This window comes from Leuciscus leuciscus (assembly GCF_965113295.1).
Source record: "Leuciscus leuciscus genome assembly, chromosome: 2".
NCBI lineage: Eukaryota > Metazoa > Chordata > Actinopteri > Cypriniformes > Leuciscidae > Leuciscus > Leuciscus leuciscus.
In genome coordinates, this window is record NC_138726.1 from 55,402,384 (window position 1) to 55,424,293 (window position 21,910).

Below are 21,910 nucleotides of genomic sequence, written 5' to 3' on the forward strand. Positions count from 1 at the left end.
TGGAAAACAATATAGCCCCGGGACGTCGGGCAGGCGATTTTGCGAGCCCTGAATGTAATTATTAATATAATAATTTCTGCATAATTGAGTGGTGGCCCTGGAACCACTGTATCTTATCTGTTTCAGTTCAAATTAACAGCTAGCATAGCTAGGGTTGGGCCGATAGACGATGCCATCGCGATAGCTGACAGACATCACGATGTTGAGCCTTCCCTGAGTACCGAAGCATAGCAGGTGTTACACTTTTTTGGCCTAAGGTTGCAGGCTTGCCTTCAAGTGTCTTTGTAACTCCATCCCGCCTCTATCGTGGATGAAGGGCCGCACACATATTGGACTGTCTCTGCTGGTTTGCAATGCAAGGGTAAATAAAGAACTGTTTTTTTAAATAAGTACAGCGTTTTCTTTAATCAGGAAACACACACACACACACACAGACACACACACACACACAGACACACACACACACACACACACACACACACACACACACACACACACACACACACACACACACACACACACACACACACACACACACACACACACACGTTTTATATTTGAGGCACAAAGAAGAGGGTCATAGTTGTTGTCGTTGCAAATGCTGAGAACCAGAAATCCACTGCCCAGTTCAGGTTTATCAGGTTTATCAGGTTTACACTGATCAGAAACAACGTGGATAGAAAAACTTTTCTACAGTACATGTCATTGTAAAGACTGCAAGTCCTCAATCCTCACATCATCATTTTCATCTGTGTAAAATTCAATATGGCATCAATGTGAGACACAGGACCAGAAGTCATCTCTAACTGGTACAACAGGTATACATGATACTAATTCTCATTCAATACACTTTTATAGCATTTTCTCAACATATATTTTCTCAAAGCTGCTAACAGAGAACAGTGCCTTACAAAACCCCAGGTAGCAAAGACGACAAGAAAGCAATTTCAGTTCAAAGTATCTCCAAGTGATTAATTTAATAGATATTGCTGGGGCGGTTGAAGGCTGCTTGGTGTAGTCTTTGTTGCAGTTAGGAAACTGGGTGTGCTCTTTCATACCAATCTTTCTTTTGAAAGCCACGCATCTGTAAAACCGCATTCTTCCATCTTAAAAAAATATCTAAACTATGACATACTGTATGCACTCAATGACAAACGTGGAAAAGTTAGTTCATGCATTCATGACCTCAAGGCTAGATTACTGGTAATGCTCTTATGGGTGGTTGCCCTGCATTCTTAATAAACAAAGTTCTTACCACAACCAGGAAGTATGACCATATTAGCCCAGTTCTGTCAACACTTCATTGGCTCCCTATTAAACATCATATAAATATAAAAATCTTGCTGATCACTTACGAAGCACTAAATGGTTTAGCTCCGCAGTACTTGAGCGAGCTCTTAACGCATTATATTCCTTCACGTCTATTCCGATCTCAAAATTCTGGCCAGTTGATAATGCCTAGAATATCAAAATCGACTGCAGGCGGTAGATCCTTCTCCTATTTAGCACCAAAACTCTGGAATAGTCTTCCTAGCCATGTTTTGGGAAGCAGACACACTTCTCAGTTTAAATCTAGACTTAAAAAAACATCTTTCTATAATTCACATCAGTTAAATGGTTGTTAGGCTGCTTAAAGTAGGTCAACCGGAACCGTGGACACTTTCTACACCCGATGTACTCGTTACATCGGAAGAAGAGTGACATCTACGCTAATATTAGTCTGTCTGTCTCATCCTTAACCCGAGTTTACCGTAGTCAGCCATATCCAGATTTAGATGGTGGACCTGCACCTAGACACGACCACAACGCAGCCCTTAATGTCAGTAGAGACCATAGGAACCAGACAGGTCCTCTGCACAGACCCTATGGCCAGCTTCAGCTCCACACCCGCATGATGAATCCGATCTTCAAGAAAAGTAGCTGGATGAAATATCTGAATACCGATCCAGAGTCTTATTTCTGACATGTGAAGCAGCCTGAATCATCAAGACACTGGTTTCTCTCAAGTTTTTTTTTTTTCTCCATTCTGTAACCTGATGGAGTTTGGGTTCTTGCCACGGTCGCCCCTGGCTTGCTTAGTTTGGGAAACTTGATATTCAACAATATTATTGATTAGACTGAACTGGACAATGACATCACTGTTTTCTGCAGAACTGTTGTTTTGTTTTTACAGTAGATGAAATTAACTAAATTAATAATTGATGATCTTTACAACGAACTGAATCAACACTGAACTTACTTAAAGGGATACTCCACTTTTTTTGGAAATAGGCTCATTGTACAACTCCCCCAGAGTTAAACAGTTGAGTTTTACCGTTTTCGAATCCATTCAGCCGATCTCCGGGTCTGGCGGTACCACTTTTAGCATAGCTTAGCATAGAACATTGAATCGGACAAGACCATTAGCATCTCTCTCAAAAAAATGACCAAAGAGTTTCGATATTTTTCCTTTTTAAAACTTGACTCTTCTGTAGTTACATCGTGTACTAAGACCGACGGAAAATGAAAAGTAGCGATTTTCTAGGCTGATATGGCTAGGAACTATACTCTCATTCCTGCGTAATAGTCAAGAAACTTTGCTGCCGTACCATGAGTGCAGCAGGCGTAATGATATGACACAGCGCCTGAAAATAGTCGACCCTATAGTCTACCGAGCTGGGGACTATTTTCAGGTGCTGCGTCATATCATTACGCCTGCTGGACCCATGGTCATTTTTTTGAGAGAGAGATGCTAATGGTCTTGTCCGATTCAATGATCTATGCTAAGCTATGCTAAAAGTGGTACCGCCAGACCCGGAGATTTCCCAAAAAATGGAGTATCTCTTTAAGCTGGATAATGACACTGTTTTCTTTTAGAGCAGAATATACTTTTCTTTTACGGCCGAAATGAACTGTTTGCATCATTGAATAATTTTCCTGTTTATCTCTGTAAAGCTATTTTGAAACAATCTGTATTGTATAAAGCACTATATAAATAAAGGTGACTTGACATTTACCTTGAATTTCACCCCCTCAAATCATCCCGCGTCTAACTTTATACTGCAATGACAAAAAACACCCTGATTTTTGAAATCTGCGGATTAAATTTAAACATAGTTGTTAAACAGCTGAGAGTACATAAAATTAGCCAAAATATTTACTAAATATTTATCGCATTAATAACTAGTATTTCTCTTCATCCAAATCCAGTCACTGAGGATACTATTAGATGTTTTAATTGCCATTTGTAAAATGTGCCAAAGGCATTTGTTTTAATTCAGCAGTCAAGTCCAAATTATAAAGTTCAAATGCAAAAGCCTCTAAGTGCCATCTGAAATTTTCTTCAAAAATGATCATTTTTATCAAACTCGTATATTTAAGTTCAGTAATTTCATTTAAAAGCCAATGAAAATGACCTATTAATTGTCATTTAAGTGAAATTACTGAACTTAAATATACAAGCTTGATAAAATGATCATTCTAGAAGAAAATTTCAGATGGCACTTTTAGAGGCTTTTGCATTTGAACTCTTCATATACACATACAGTACATAACATACATAACTTACATAACATACAGTGCGTGCAGAATTATTAGGCACGTTGATTTTCTGATCATATTTTTTCCCCAGGCACATTTGAACAATTCCAAACCACATTAATCTTAATAACTACTATTAATTTTGTATTTAATCATTAATAAGTGATATATAATTGTTCATGAAGGCTGGAAATGAAAAGCGCCTTATAAGGCACACCTGAATTAAAGGCGTTTTTCATTTCCAGCCTTCATGAACAATTATAGATCACGTATAAATGATTAAATACAAAATTAATAGTAGTTATTAAGATTAATAAGGTTTGGAATTGGCAAAGTGTTCCTGGGAATAAAATATTATCAGAAAACCAACGTGCCTAATAATTCTGCACGCACTGTACATAACATACATACATACATACATACATAACATACACTCCACATGCTGCAATACAGTCAGAACAAACGCCACAGGCAAATCCTAACAGTAGCCCCAACCAACAGGTAAATGTACAGTAAAGAGTGATGACAGTAGAAGGTCTTTCCAGGCCAAGATTATTTAAAATTTTAAAATACACTCAACCTCTGTGCAACTATCCGTTCCTGTGACTTAAATACATTTGCTTATTAAATATTTACTTTTGTGTTCGTGTTCGTGAAGTTTTTCAAAGGTGTGACCAAATCCTTTACCAACACACTCAACTGTACTGAAAACATCCTTATTTGAGATAAGAATGCTGTTTTGAATATTAGACTTCCCATCTCTACATCACACATTTATTTTTTTGGTTGTCTGTTGGACCTGCAACAGAAGTCAAAATGTAGTTTTTGTTGTTGTTGTTGTTGTTGTTGCTTTTAGTATGAATATGTTAGCCTTAAGGTTATGAATAAGCTGGTGTGGTCCAAAACAATGACAAAATTCACATTTAGGAGATATAAGCATTCAAAACTTAGTCTCTCACTTTCGCTAAAATGGATGACGGATTTTTATGACGTCACCGCGGACTTCAGTTTCTCATCACATCTTCTGTCCAATCAAATGCTCTCTAGAATCTAAAGCTCCGCCCCCTATGCTTTAAATACCACCTGGCCAAAGCGATCGTTGACACGTCACGGGGCAATATGTGTTGGAGACGTGTGTTCGGTTGCTCAAATGCTCGAGTTTTATTACGTTTTCCAACTGTACGTTGGTTAAAAATGTAATGGCTAGAATTTATTCACAACTCTACTATTGAATCCAACGTATCATCAGCGCTCGGATTCGCTTCCATGGTGCTGTCAAGTACGACTTACAGTCTGTGAGGTAAACTAAACGCTATTGGCTAGTTGAAAGGGGGAGGAGCCATTCAATGTCCCGCCTTAGCTTCCTGTTTCAGTGGAAGTTATGTCAACGCATCATACAAAGCTGCTCGTTCCAAGGCACTTCAGTGGGGCTTTAAGCTAACAGTGCAGCTCTAGACTCATACTAGATTTATTTGAGTTCTTTATACATCACACCACAAAGCACCTCTAGAATATTTCATTGCAATCATAATTGTAAAGCTCTCTCTCTCCTCATGCAACCTGCACATCTGATGCGGCATTATTGTCTAAATCCCCCCAGAAAAAAAAAAAAAAAAAAATCAATCTGGGAAATGAAGCTTGAAAATGAGCATCAGCAAACCCCCAACCATCCACATCCACACACACACACATCCACACACATCCACACACACCCACACACACACCCACACACACACCCACACACACACACACACACACACACACACACACACACACACACACACACACACACACACACACACACACACACACACACACACACACACCCTAGAAGTTAATGATTTTTAAAATAACTTTAGATATATTTAGATATGAGCAGGTGTGTTACTTAACTTACACTATACATTAAAGTATATCAAATGTTCTTTTTGGATTAAATATTTTTCACTATTTTTTTATTTGAAACTAGATCAGCTCAAACCTAAGATCAGATTACTTATAACAAATGATATTTCTGACATCAGTTCAAAAAACGAATAATACAGTAACCCAGTGTGTGTCTATTATACAACAGTTCCCACTCCGACTTCTGATTGGATGAGCCACAGCCAAAGCAGAGAAGATCAATTCTATTTTAACATGGCAAGTAGCAACATTGTTTGGCAATTTTAGACCACAACAGCCCACAATGCACTTCTGCATTACCCATTTTATGCTCCAAATATATGTATGCATTGATGCATTAAATTAATCAAAAGTTACAGTAAAGACATTTATAATGTTACAAAAGATTATTTTGAACAAATACCTTTCCTGGCCACTTTATTAGGTACACCTTGCTAGTACCGGGTTGGATCCGCTTTTGTCTTCAGAACTGTACTGGTACTTTGGTACCAAGTCAGTAATAAAATTGAAAAAAATGTGACGATATCAGCATTTCTGCAGAAAAGCTGCCTCTCATACTGAACAGCGTGCGATACTGAACTTCCACGTCTTTTTGCGCTTGAACGGACAAATACACACAAAAATGTTAAAATATCCTCATAAACACAGTCGGTTATGTCTTAAAGTCCCCCGTAATCAATAATTGTATGTATCCCTTAAAACTCATCTTTGATCATCAAAATTACATATTTAAACGTTTTTATTTTTTTGCTTGAAAATTTTTTTCCCGGCATTAGCCCCGCCTCCACTCACTCACTCAGCTCAGAGATCCACTCGTTGATGATCACACGTTGATCTGATTGGTTACAAGGTAGTTTGTGACGTCAGAAACACCAGCGATTTCAAAACGTGTTTTTGAGGCCCCGTTTACACGAGAACACTCGCGGGTGAAAACGTAAAAAATATTTTATCAGATGTGCCTTTCGTTTAGACGGCGACGGCGTTTTTGGGGCTTAAAAACGCAAAAAAGTGAAACCACCCTCCAGAGTGGAAATCTTAAACGCTCCACCGGCGCGTTTCCGTCTAAACGGTAAAAACGCAAAAGTCTGCTAGACAGTGAAGGCACCGATCAGTGCTTCACATTGCCACCTAGCCGCCTGGAGGGCATACTACATTGAATTTCATACACTTTTGCGTCACCATGCACGCAGATTTCCCCCCCATAACGCTCGTCTAAACGCAGAATAAAAAGTGATCACTTTTGCGTTTTCTCTTCAGATCGTTTCCGTGTAAACGTAGCCTGAGACTGTCTTTGGTTCACTGCAGAAAATACTCAGCAATGGTGTCGACTTATGAATTTACACATGGTTTGTCTTAAAGCATATTAAAAACACCACATAGACATATAAACAACATTAAAAGCTGGATTTTCACCACAGGGGCACTTTAAGTGAACGTAAACAGTTGACAAAGAAAACGCATGTGTAACAGTATGCAGCTCTTAAAGCGACATACTTCTGCCGTCTCTAATATCGTTAATCAATGAACAAAAGACAAAGAGAAAATTCACTTGCTGTTCTTGACTGAATAACTTTTGTAACTATGTTTGTTATGTATATTTCATCTATAAAGTGCAGTGTTATTTTACATTTGATTACAGTTTCTGGTGAACGGTATTCAGCTACAATGAAATGTTTTGCAATAAGACTTAGAATAAATGTGAATAATATCCATATATATATGGATATTATTCACATTTATTCTAAGTCTAATATTATATTTTTTCTAATATATATATATATATATATATATATATATATAAAGTACCTTACTGGAATCGAAATTAAGACTTGATAAGCAGAATCGGAATCATTAAAAAATAAATAAATAAAAACTGTATACCACTCAATATCTGGAATATCAGACAGACAATCTCATTTTAAGAACTACATAAACTTGAGCACTCACTCAAATTCCTAGAGATGCAATCAGATAAGAGCTTTTATCATTTGAAAGCAAATATTTAAATACTGTAGTGTACATCATGAGCAGTCCTTAGGCGTGCCACCTGAGATGGGGACAAATGTTGCTGTGATGGTTACAACTGGCTACGTATAACCATATTTACAGATTAGCTGAAACACAACCCCTAAGAAAAAAAAAAAAAGAAAAAAAATGCTTTGGTTATTTGTTTTCACAGACCATTAGCCCTGCCAGTGACATCTTCGCATTGCATGTTTGTGGTCTTTCATATGAAAGCTTTGTTCATCATCACAGCATGTGGCCAAACTTGTTGTGATGGCCCATGAACAGGCGACCGTCCACCCTCCACCCCCCACCCTGACAGGCCACCCTCCACCCTCCACCCTGACAGGCCACCCTCCACCCTCCACCCTCCACCCCCCACCCTGACAGGCCACCGTCCACCCCCCACCCGGACCTCCAGAGAAAACGCCAGTTGCCCCAAATACCCCCCAGAGATGAGCAGATTAGATGCGCAGACGTCTCTTTACTAACTCCACTAATTCCTCTCTCAAGCTGGACGTTTACTTGTGTTCTTGACTTTCTGGTCTGTCTATTTTAAATAGCAACTAGTTTTTCCAACTAATCAGCTATGCTAGTTAATGGAGGCAACAGACCACAAAACCATGGCATTGAATTTGTTTGTTTGTTTGTATATAATTTAGTGCCATGCAAGCTGCCACGGCTTTATCCATGCCCAGAAACAAGTGGGAAAAAAGAGCAAGTAAATGAATAAATGACTAAACTATGTTGTATACAAATAAAAACAATTTATAAAAGGTTATCAAAATATCTCAAACTAAATTGGTCTTTTTCTAAATTCAATGAAGTCACTCATTGAAAAAATTGTTATTGGAGTACTCAATAATAATAATAATAATAATGATAAAAAAATATGTTTTATTTAAATAGAACCTTTCAAGAACACAAGGAAATTTACATAATATTGACAAATAACACACAAAAATACAGATATACATTCAGGGTATAACAACAGGAACTGGCAGACAGACGGTGATCATATAACATACAAGACAATAACCAAAATAATGATGGATCTTAAAATGAAACTCATCTTAATAATACGTAATGTAAATAAATGAGTTTTATGTTCAGTTTTAAAGAACTGGTGTGAGGAGACAGAGGTTTTGGAGCAACTTGTTACAAAGCTTATCTGAGATGCTGAACGCCCAACCACCAACTAACAGTATAGTCTGAACTTGGGTTATAAAAGCAAATTCTCATAACTCGGTCTCTGGAATATATGGGTGTATAAATTCTGTAAGATATGAAGGTGCAAAGCCATGGCAAGCCTTAAAAACTAGGACAAGTATTTTAAACTGAATGCGATAGACAATAGGGAACCAGTGCAGTTGCTGAAGGATGGGCGTGATGTGAGCTGATTTTTTGTTGAATGCAGGGTCACGAGCAGCCGAGTTTTTAATTAGTTGCAAGAAATTGAGGGCTCTAGTGGATAGGCCACATAATAGAGAGTTGCAATAGTCCATTTGCGAGGTTACAGAAGCATGGACAACAGTTTCAGCATCTTTGAGATTTAACGAAGGTCATACAGTATATGTGTTACGAAGATGGAAAAAGCAGGATTTAACAAGCTGGCTATAGTAGTGGCTAATATGGGGTTCAAAGTTTAATGTAGAATCAAATAGTACCACAAGACTGCATATAGTGGGTGAAAAACAGAATTGGGCTGAGCAGCAGTAAGAAAGATTTGAGTAACTATGGAAATTAAGACCATGATGACGGATGATCTGACCAAGAGAAAGCATGTAGACTAGAAATGGAAGTGGACCAAGAACGGATCCTTGTGGTACACCACGGGAAACAGTGATAGAGCGAGATGTGTGTTTATTAATGCTGATGAATTCTTGCCAGTCTGAGAGATATGAACTTAGCCACTGAAAAACATTACCAGTGATACCAATATCAGTTAGACAAGATAGAAGTACAGAATGGCAAACAGTATCAAAAGCAGCACTCAGTTTCAAGAGGACCAGAAGGAGGAGGTCATTCACTACTCTTCAAAGAGCAAAGTGTTACTTGCAGTTTCTTTGTATTTGCTTGTGAAATGTACTAGCAACTTCTGAGTGAATTTTTTTCTACACCATTTTTGGAAATGCGAAGATGTGCATAAATTCAAAAAATGAGCATTAATAAAAAAGTATGCGCTCAACTGAGACGAACCGAGAGATAAACTATGATGGAAACACATTTACCGAATAAATCCCTCGATGCGCGACAACAAAATCATGTGACTTTGCTTCAACAGTGGATGTGATTGGATAACTGGAAAGCATCTCAAATGTTGGTTTGGTCATTCTGAAATGCCTGACCCAAAGTCTGACATCAAAATGTTTGGGTATAATTTCCTCCCAGAAGCGTCTCACATGATTGTGTTCCCAAACACCAAGCATCCGCTTTCGAACGCAAGATAACATATTCATATGCATTTTGTAAAAAAAAAAAAAGAGTTAGTGACCTCCACAATTAAAACAACAATTTCTTACGACAATTTCCCAAAAGGAGATTTTTTTAACACATGGGGTGGAAACTGTATATGTGATATTCCATGTTTTATATGATATTACATGTTTTATGTGATATTCCAAAATAGCGCATAAGTAAAATTTGCAATATTGGATGGAAGCATAGCTACTCGTAGCCAGAATTTTGATATTAGAGATGAAACGGTATGAAATACCACAATATTCATAACACGATAAAAGCGACCAAAATGATAATAGTTATAAATATTATCATAGTATTGTTAAAAAGTGCTGAAAATGTTCAAAAAGTACTGATACACACATTGAATTAATTTTACGTTTTATGTCGAAAACCAACAAACAAATAAAATTAGCCTAGCAATGCACTATGCGCTCTTAATTGCATTAAAATAATAACATTTACAACGATGGCTGGATTTAAAATGAGCTACAAATATTAGTTGGTTGACACACAATGACACGTCATCCACTGACATGTTTGAATAAAGTAGACAAAAACGTTTTATGAAATGTTAACTTTAAATATTTTTTATGAAAATTAGGATAACATAAGTATTTTATCTGCTCCAGAAACAAATCTACATCTGAATTGTTTAGATTTGTAGAATGCACATTAGCTTATTTTCCCTCTGCTGGTTAAAATTTACAACGATTTTCACATTGATCTTAACAAAAATGACAGACATGCCGAATGAAAATGTAAATCTACTTTCTGACAGTAGGTGGCGCTTATGGAACCGCAAAAAGCGAGCCATTTTCCTGATAACCCCATAAACAAAGCAGCGCTGCGCTTATAAACACGACTTTATTAGGCATTACACTGAGGGAAGATGAAATGCAAATGCCATCCAAACTTTAAGTTCCCCTTTATATATTCATAGAATTCATTAATTAATTTGTTCATTCTTTCATATAATTTCTCTCAGCACTTTGCTTAATGCTGAACAGTATTTACCACAAGTTTTTCAAATCGCGGTAATCAAATTATAATGATAATTAAGAATGAAACGGAAATACTAACCATCAGGGATTTTTATTGTGGTTTATCGAAAACCGGTTACCGTTTCATCCCTATTTGATATATACTTATAATATCACCTCATTCTGACCTACTAATTCATGCAACTACCTACTAATTAGTGCAAATCTGAATCCGAATATAACCATGACAACAAAGCGGCTTATAAGTGTCTCAGGTCACTCATAATTATGCAGCATAAACAGTGAAACTTTTTTTTTCCTCTGGTTAATAAGGGAACAGTTTGTTTTCTTGCATCAATGAAAATGAAAATAGAACAAGATGTAATTATTCATGAAGAAGGTTTAATGTTAGAAATGCATGATTAACTAGTCCTTCAAACTGCACACTAGAAACATTTAAAATAGATAAGCCTTTCCAAATCAATTAGGTTTTTGCTAAAGGATTTGACAAGTGCAGCAAATAAGGGCTGAGGTGGCAAGAGCATCCCAAAGGGTCATGGGTTTAAATCCCCAGGCGCTCGTCTAACTAATCCCCCATGGTCCGAACCATCCCGAGAGCCAGACAGCTCTGCAACAGACGAGCCAAGCGTGAGATTGAAGTGTTGTGCGAGATGTAACAATCAGCGTAGAGATGTTTGGGCCTTACTAGCGCCTGCCATGTTTATGGGCTCGGGCAGATGGCACAACCTCTGGTGTAGTGCTGAAGGGAGATAAATGAAAGCGATCAAGAGAGGTGTGTGTGTGTGTGTGTGTGTGTGTGTGTGTGTGTGTGTGTGTGTGTGTGTGTGTGTGTGTGTGTGTGTGTGTGTGTGTGTGTGTGTGTGTGTGTGTGTGTGTGTGTGTGTGTGTGTGTGTGTGTGTGTGTGTGTCAAAGAATAAAGAATGGGAACATTATGTCCAGAAATACATTATAAGCTCATTTATACTATACATTGTTACTGTGGCGATTGAAAACTCAGTGCTCAAGGGGACGATAGAGTTTACTTCAAAAGTTAATCCGGTTGCAGGTTATAACTTATAGCGCTATAAGTGCACTTATATGTCTTGTTTGGGTTATTAAAGTACATTTTGGGACTAAAATAAGTTGATACTTACGAAAACAGCAGTTTGTGAGTTGATGAAGAGCTAGCCTAGTAATTATATAGAATGTACTGTAAAATTTAAATAAACAGCGATATAGCTTATTTAGCTTATGCGATTATCAAATCAAAGGCTGTGATTTAATTAAATAACTATATAGTGTGACGTGCTGCGTGTTTCAGAGAGAAGCGCATGGCACCGTGTTCACGTGATCAGCTTATGATCTGGTGTTTTCAGCATCTCAGAGTTGCTGGATTCACAGTAAATGCAGCAAAACTTCTTTTTTATTTACACAAATGTATTTTGTGGACAGAAGTTTACAGCAGAAAGAGGGTTTGGACGTTTGAAAGTGGAGAACCTAAAACAAATATTAGTATTATAACTTGTAGTGTAAAATAAAATAATTATTAAAATTGTTAATTATTCTTTTTTGTTTTATAATAAAATTGCAAATTACAGCAGTAATATATTATAATATAGACAACAGTCTTAATTTTTTATAATTAGTTAAAAAATTACAATAATAATAATAAATTATTATTATTATTATTATTATTATTATTATATTAATAATTATCATTTATCGGTGCTCAGGCCATAAAAATATTTTTCCCCCTTTTAAAATCCAGGAAAAAAAAAAAAAAAAAATTTTTTATTAATAAATTCATTATTATTCAATTATTAAAAAGAAATGTTGTTTATATTTACATGCATGGCATGTGACCGTTAAGCGACATCAGAGAATAGCAAACATGTGAATGTGTCGTAAAATTAAACCTCAGTGCGTAAATATTTTATGTCTAAAGGTCTTGCACACTGAGTCCGAAATTTTCGTATGCGTTTTTTCGTATTCGTGATTCGGTGGCTCTGAACTGTCAAAACACCATTCAAAATGCTTGCTACGGATGCGAAAAACGCAGAAAATCGAACCCGATCCGAATTTTTTTATGATGGACGAAAGTTTCGGAGGCAGTGTGTAAGCGTGATTGACATAACGTGAGGTCGTATTTATTTTTTACATGGGAAAATTTCGGATGCGAATTTCAGACTCAGGGCCCTATCTTGCCCCCAGCACAATTGACTTTGTGCACCGATGCATGTATCATTCCTATTTTGCACCCGACGTACAGCGGACTTTTCCCTCCACAGACGCACGTCGGAAAATTAGGAAATGAACTTGCGCTCCCGGGGGCGGTTCAGCGTAAAGAGGCGGCGTGTTCCGGCGCAAACATTCCCTGGTGCTATTTTGCAGGTTTAGAAAACAATTCCGCCACTGACCAGGAAAAACCTAGTCTAAAGTTAGTGGCGCGTTGCGCATGTTATTCATATGCTATTTTAAGGGCGCATGCTTGACCATAATCAATGTAGCGTGTGCACAACGCGCATGCACTTTTCTTATCTCATCTACACACAGACGCAGCAGTTCACATTTTTAGAAAACCATACATTATTAAAAGGAAAAATATTAACACACGAGGGAAATCATTGTGGTGTCCATGAAGATGTGAAAAAATAGGGATAAATCTAGCTTACACATTTACCCAAATTATTATACGCCTGATTAACCGAAGCTAATTTGGGTGTGTTTCTCCATCCCCAATGTCACTTCTCTCTTTTACGGCCCTGAGGAGAACGTCGGTCTCCTCGGCTGTGAACCGCTCCTGGCGTGTGTCTGGCAAATCCGCCGTTATAATATTAATCCGCCATGGAACAAGCGCGCCTGCTCTTAAAGGGAATGTGAGATGTCGCTCTGATTGGTTTATTTCACGTTACGCCCAAACCACAACTATGAGTAATGAAGCTACTTCAGACCAACCCATTTTAGATTTGCGTCGCGCGCAAGAGTAATTTATCCCGCCGGTATAATAGCAACAGCGCCCAAGACCCGCCCACAAAGTTACTTGCGTTTCGCGCTTGATACTTGCGTTTCAGATCGTTAAAAAAGTGTCCTCAGTGTGCAAGACCAAAAAAAATTCGAAAACACCAGCTAATACTCACATTTTGGAATTCAACTTAAGTTTGCATAGTGTGTGTGAAGCATTTGTAGAGTGCTAGATAAATGCAGAGATGAATAGAAAAAGGCGGCACGATTCAGGAAGAAAAAGAAAAACCGCCGGCAGCATCACTGATGAAAGAGAGGCATCAGCGGGGTTTAACGCTGCACCGTTACTGGGATCCACTTACACTCCTGCTGTCTGAGCACAGAGAGACGGGGGGTTAAACCGCGAGGCTTTGTGTCTGTGTGTGCATGTTTATGTGGTTATTGGATCTGTTGCTGGAAAGGAGCATCTGTAATAGACCGACAGTCAAGCCCCTTTCTGAAGAGCTTTTAATTAATCCTTCAGCGACCCGGACAGCCACCGCGAGTCTGGGAATAAAAGAAAAATTAAACAGCAAAAAATAAATAAAAGTGTTTGATGGTATACATTCGCAATGACATGATACTGCACCGTTTCAAATGCATCTAAATACCTGGAGGACCTACGATATTAGCCCCCCAAAAAACTGCATTATACTGATATTTTCAGTGAAATCCCTAAATTCGAAGTCCTCAACTTTCAGTGTTAAAAAAATACTAAAAATAGATCTGAAAAAGTCAACTTCTTTGGCTCATTATGTAATCGGACCACCAAAAGCATATTTTTACATATTATTTGACTTATTAATGATATTTTTACATATTATTTCTCTCTCTCTCTCTCTCTCTCTCTCAAGCCGAAAAATGATCCTATTGTCTTTTTGGAGCTGCTTTACATTAAAAATGTTTGCATCATTTATTATTATCTTGTTTATTCCTCCCTGTAAAGCTGCTTTGAAACAGTCTGTATTGTAGTAAGGTCACGTAATAAATCCAATGCATGACAGCTGAAAAAAAACACAATGGCTGAAAACCACTAGCTAACAGCTAGCCATGCAATGTTTTCATTGGAGCACATTTGAGGTTACTGAGAAAACAAACCGTGACTGTACAGATTTCCTTCAATTCACAAAGAGATGACAGGGTGAAAAATGCTGCTTTGAAATGCAATATCACAGAGACTACCGCAGTGGCTAATTTCACTCTGTTGTTACACTGAGGTCAAAGTGGAACCGTTTGATACGACAACAGAAGATTTTCAACGACATAAGAGGGAAATATTAAACCTTCAAAGGGCCGCCTGTGAGGAACCATTGAGTTTTTCTTAATCTGCATATCAAAACAAGCTGGTCTAAGTTTCACCAAAGTTCTGAAAGTGCTGAAAAGGTTCATGAGAAAGTCCTCAATATATTCTGTAAACTAATTCATTAATGGTTGTTTGCTAGGGCATGTGTGACGTGCACAACAGGGTAATCGTTAGCTTTGCTAAAGTCAAGCACAATTGGAATCAATTGTGAGTGTATTAACCCGTGAAAAGCACTATTTGTGTCCCTGCTGCTGCTGTCAAACATTACAAATCACTTGATGATAATGGACTGTTTGACTGCATTAACATTGCAAACAGTGACTAACAATAAAACAAATATTTTTCAGATTTAAACAAAAAAAATTTTTAAGTCCCCCTGAAGTCAATCATTTTATTCCTTAAAACTCATCTTTGATCAGCAAAATTACATATTTAAGTGTTTTTTCCTTAAAAAAAATCCTCATGCCTTAAAATATCTTGAATGTAACTCTACACCCTTGCCTCATTTAGTATGCGTGGTTCTATGAATATGCAAATGAGCCCCGGCTCCACTCACTCACTCAGCTCAGAGATCCACTGGTTGACGATCACACGTTGATCTGATTGGTTACAAGGTAGTTTGTGACGTCAGAAACACCAGCGATTTCAAACCGTGTTTTTGAGACTGTCTTTGGTTCACTGCAGTTTTAAGGAGAAAATAGTCAGCAATGCTGTCGACTTATGAATTTACACATGGTTTGTCTTAAACACCACATAGACATATAAACAACATTAAAAGCTGGATTTCACAGGGGACTTTAAAGTATTTGAAAGTGCCTCTTCTGCTCATTACGGATGCAATTAGGCTATTTGCTTAAAAATACAGTAAAACCAGTGAAATATATGACATTTAAAATAACTTTTCTATGTGAATATATAGTAGCCTAAAGAGTAATTTACTCCTGTAATCAAAGCTGTATTTTCAGCATCATTACTCCAGTCTTCAGCATCACATGATCCTTCAGAAATCATTCTAATATGATGATTTGATGCTCGAGAAACACTAATTATCAGTGTTGAAAGCAGTTGTGCTGCTTCATATTTTTGTGGAAACTGTGATGAATAAAATGTTTCAGGATTCTTTGATGAATAGAAAGTTGAAAAGAGCAGTACTTATTTGAAATCGAAATCTTTTGTACCATTATAAATGTCTTTAATGTCACTTTTGATCAATTTAATGCATCCTTGCTAAATAAAACAAAATAAAATCTTGCTGACCTCAAACTTTTGAATGTTAGTGTATTATAAAGTAAAACCACAAACCTCTTATATCTTATTAAACACCCCTGTTATTGTCCGGTTTTGAATTCGTTAGTTTTTCCACCCTTCAGTTTTAACACCAAACACTCAATTAACCTTTTTTTTTGCACTGAGATAACACAAGTAAGGCCGCAGGATAAGATTCATATTAATATACATGCAGCTCCTTGATAAAGCAAAATGGACATTAATAGCCAAGAAAAAGAGGATGAGAAACAGATGAAAAGAACCAAGAAATGCAGCAAGCGCCTCAGAGGAGGGAAATTAACGCAAGGGTCACGGAAAAGGTTGAGGCCAGGGAAACCGAGAGAAGATGGCGGGTTTAATCAGTGCAGTAAATTAGTCAGACAAACAGCCAGGCACATACATGCAAGCAAAAACACACACTTTCCCCGCTTTCACTTTTCTCTGGAGCAGCGAAAACCCCACCAGTAAATATTTAATCACACAGGCGATCTAATCAGATTCCCACTTTAAATGCCAGCACAGTAGAAACAGAAGATCGGACGAGCAACCAGACGCCACGTAGACCCGTCTCCGCATCTCACTTTACCTTCTCATGCGCCCAGAAGACATGCAAGAGGAGCAACGCCGCCTTGACGCCATTCTGATCGTAGCACAATCACAATTTATGAGAATCATAAGGCTAATGATTGGCCTGATATTTATAAAGTCATAAAGATCACAATCTATGCTGTAAATTATGTTTTAGAGTCGTTGTACTTTGCCCCATCAGAGTTGTTTAGCACCAATTGAAAGGTCTAATGTAAGCGAATCATATGTCACGAACACACGTTCTCCTGTTGACTTTCAGGGAGAGTGGCGATATACGCAGCGACTGCTCTCACAACAAAGCTGTTTCAAGATATATTACTGCAGTCAGGGGATATTCAAGCACCAAGATTGTAATTACACTTGGTCTAACTAAATCAACCAGTCAAAAGCAACTTAGCAAATTTAAATTAATAAACTAGTAAAACATCAACAAAAACGCTAACTTTACTGTTAATGTACTAGTTCTATAACGGGTCGGTTTTATTATTATTGATAAAAGTTTGACGGCATTGAACTTCATGGTTGCCATTTGTTAATTAAATTTACATTAAACTTAAATTGTTATTGAAAAAAAGTAGGGAAGGGATGCACGATTTATCGGCCACCATATCGGTATCGGCCGATAAATGTTCGTTTTTAATGTTATCGTTATCGGCCCGATAAGAAAATTTGCCTGATGTATTAAAGCCAATAAATAATGGATTATTTCCTTCAGCTGAGACACTTCAGATGCGCCCAAATCGCAATTATGGTTTTAAATGGCTTGAAATAGTGCAACAGAGCAAGTCTGTCATTTAGGCTACATAAAATTATTATGAGAATATTATTATAATTGTTTGCTTGAGACATGGTGAGACTTTTGTTTTTGCAATCAGGCTCTCAAAAATTATATAAAATTTTTATAGAAATTTGGATTTAGATTTATCAGCTTACAAATATAAAAAATTATCGGTATCGGCCAAAATTCTCATATCGGTTCATCCCTAGATACATTTTTGACATCAAGTCACCATGAAACGAAATTTGCAATAGTCTTTTCTGTGTTTTCTTCTCATTTTGCAACGCAGAGCTCTTTTCTGTGAATGTGCGAGACTTCCGATTCATTAACGGCTAAAGGTAAGCAAATAGAAGAATAACAAAGTGCAGCAAATGGTAAAAAAAATAAAAAATAATAATAATTTTGTGTTTATGATCATGATAGGGGTGGTAGTGGCGCAGTGGATAAGACACATGCCTTTGGTGTGAGAGACCCGGGTTCGAATCCACTGTGAGACACCAATGTGTCCCTGAGCAAGACACTTAACCCCTAGTTGCTCCAGAGGCGTGCGACCTCTGACATATATAGCAATTGTAAGTCGCTTTGGATAAAAAGCGTCAGCTAAATGAATAAATGTAAATGTAAATGTAAATGATAAATTAAAATAATATGATAAATACTAGGGCTGGGAGAAAAAAAAAGAAAATAAATCGATTCACCTAGCTATCGCGATTTTTTTTTAAACGATTTTAAAATCGATTTTTTTTGTAACAGAATCGATATTAATTCAAATTAAATTGCGTTGTTTTTGTCCTTGCTTATAGATGTGGTTGACATAAGTTAGCCACTTTCAACAGATGAAATGTGTCGTTATCTTTGAGTGTTCAGTGACGTAATATCCCTTTCAAGTGGACGCGTCACGCGTGAACATGCTGAGAGAGATGACAATAGAGCTGCACGATTCATCTTTAAAAGACTGTGATCTCGATTCAAATACCCACGCGATCTTCTTCCTCGTCTGTCTATTAAACCTTTGACAAAGTCATATCGCAACATTCAGATCTGTGTTGGCGCTGCCGCTGATCCAGAGAGAGTCGTCATGAAACAGCTTCACAAACAGTCTTTTCAACCTCATAGGATCATTATTTCTGTGATACAATAGTTTAGATTTTCATAGAAGTACTGGGATAAAAGTTTAAAGTTCAAATATGAACACTGATATCTACGATAGCGATCAAAATGGAGTAAATCAGCTTTTAATAGAAACTTGGCGCTTAAAATAACGCATTTATCAATTACATTGTTTCGCCACTAGGTGGTGACAAGTGACTTAAATGTTTTTGTTATTGAATCATTTATTCAAAAGAATGTTGTATTGTGCGATGCTTCTGAAATAAGTCAGAAAGATGATGAATTGTTTTTGTAAATATGACTCATCTTGTACATCATGTACTGTATGTGTATGATTTAACTTTTCCCGATGGTCTAGTGTAAAAAAATAAAATAATAATAATGATATATATATATATATATATATATATATATAGCAATAGCAATAGCAAATCGCAATACTTGTAGAATCGCAATTCTTAAAATAAATAAATAATAATCGCAAAACATATCGTATCGGCACCCAAGTGTCGTGATAGTATCTATCTAGTCGGGAGATAGGTGTATCGTCCCAGCCCTAATAAATACCAGTTTGCATACAGACAGATAAAATAACTGGAATTGAATGACACCGGAAGGCTTGCAAAGAAATGAACAAATGGTCGCACTTGCTCTTACGTTAAAATTAAGCTGAATTGTGAGGTATACGAGGCATTTATGATAAAATAAAATAAAATAAAAAACGTAGGGCAGGACTTGATTTTGTCCAATGGAAAATTATTGGATTGTTGTCATTCGCCAATTACTGCGATCATGTTATTGGACAAACTTATTGCCCATGCCAAACTCATGTCAATATACACGTCATCAGAGGCTACGGCTGTGTGCGAAATCACCCCCCCCATACCGTTAATTAGGGCACTATTTGACGGGACAGCCATTTTTAGTGATGTCCGCCATAGTGGACGTTATCGAGTGCACTCATTCAATCCCACAATGCACTGCAATAACGAGTGTACAACCAATGTACACTGTGCATCCCATAATGCAGTGTGAGAGTCGCACACCAAATTAATTCCCACCTCTCGCCAGAAGATGGCGAGTAAGTGGTGGTATAAAGTGATGGAGCCAAACGAATAACGTGAGAACTTTATGTCTGGTCTTTCTCAGTATCATCCAGTGAGCTTATGTTACATTTTACGCATGCATAGTACGATTATTTAAGAGTCTTCCGACGTTTCAGTGTGGATGAGAAACATCTGGAAAACGCTAGAGTGGACGGAGAGTGTTGAAGCGAAACATTTTTTTCATATGTATCTGGATTAAATTAGACATAACCAGAATGTGGCACCATCAACTGAATGATGTGCACAGATAAACGTCACAACATTGCATGAAAAAAAGAATAGTCGATTTTGATTTTTTTTTTTTTTTTACTTTAAACAACAGCCAACATTTGTTCATGTTATTTGGGTTTATACGGTGGCCCAAACTAGTCAATATAACGTGCATTTTGAATTTTGATTTAAAAAAGGTCATTAATTACATTTTGTGCTGCAAAAATTACCCACTTCTGATGAAAATAATGTTTCGGGTTCATACTGGTGTTCATCTGACATGCACAAGGATCTGAGCTGGAATCCTACATCTGCTAACTGGGATTACAATATACAGCTTGAGAACCAGTTTACTCTACGGCTGTCATCACTCTCCATTAATGTGTAACGAGCACTGGATTCAAATACGTTAACTGTCAATCTTTTCTTTCCAGGTTAGGTTAGATGAGCTCTGAAATTATATCTTGATTTTGAGAACATCTTAATTGCAATTATAGAGTAAAAATGTATACAATTTTAAACTCTGAAATTACATTTTCCTTTATTATGTTAAGACCATCTTCCAAACAGTTTCCTCTTAATTTCAGGGTGCAGATTATATAATTTAATCAATGCACCATTATATTTCCTACATTTGTTTCACCAGATGATGCTAAGCCTCATTATCTGCCGTGCTAAAAGCGATGAATCATTTTCTGAAGGGGTAAACTAGGAACAGCAGGACAAACAGAAAAAGATCATCTCATACCACACAAGCCTGATGTGCTAAAGGTTGGTGTGACTGATTATTAATGCAATTTGCATTTCAAATCACACAGTGACAGGTCAGTTCCACACTTGACAGGTTTGTTTATATGGGAAAAAACTAAGCAGTCGCCAGTTAAAAGCATCCAGTATCTATAATTGGAGGACAGCAGAACATCAACTAAATTGAATGCATGCATTTAGCATATCCCAGATGAGCTGTCTATTAAAATCATAACACGTACTTTAAATCATTTAAAAACTTTCTGAACATAAGAGACACAAGCTTTCACAACACAATGCAGAAGCCTTTTTGATCTCTTTAAAATATTTCAAAGCTAACATTAAAAACTGGAACAAACGTCATTCAAATGAACTATCTGATGTCAGATGATCATGAATGAACCCCGGCTGTCCAAATAGATCCTCACAGGTGAATCTGTCACTTAAAACCTGATTTATAGCATGCAGTCCTGAAATCAATATCAATAAATCAGCTGATTACCATTAGGAATCAGAAAGGTGAATGAGAAAACGCCGATGCATTTGATTTCTGATGCAAACGCACCACATTTATCACGAGATCAGAACCATGTAAAACCATCACAAACCAGTATGCGATACGAGACAGGTGTGCTGTCAATCCAAGCCACTGACTGCGATCAAAGCCATACGGAAGCAAGGTTGTACTCTCATTCTCACCCACCTTTGTCATCTCCCGCTCCGGCGACTGGTGATGGATAGATGCAGCTCTTGATCCGCACAGTCAAACAATGGCTCCGAAACCGCTTTATAATCGCTCGTCCACTGTTATTTCAGCGCAGAATAACGGACGCGACCCGCGAGAGACGCTGAGGTGTTCGGTAGGTCATCAGAGTTTATAGCGGCGCGTCGCGTCGGTTGCCACTGTGTCATCACGCGACTGCACCGCGC

The 21,910-nt window shown here is 37.4% G+C and overlaps 1 protein-coding gene across 1 annotated transcript in view; it reads right to left on the bottom strand.

The window, feature by feature from the left end:
• Positions 1 to 21,910, bottom strand: part of gal3st3 (galactose-3-O-sulfotransferase 3) — a 38,326-nt gene extending 16,416 nt beyond the window's left edge. The window contains exon 1 of the mRNA XM_082162381.1: positions 21,684 to 21,910. The gene's annotated coding sequence lies outside the window, so the exon portion shown is untranslated. The remainder of the gene's footprint in view (positions 1 to 21,683) is intronic.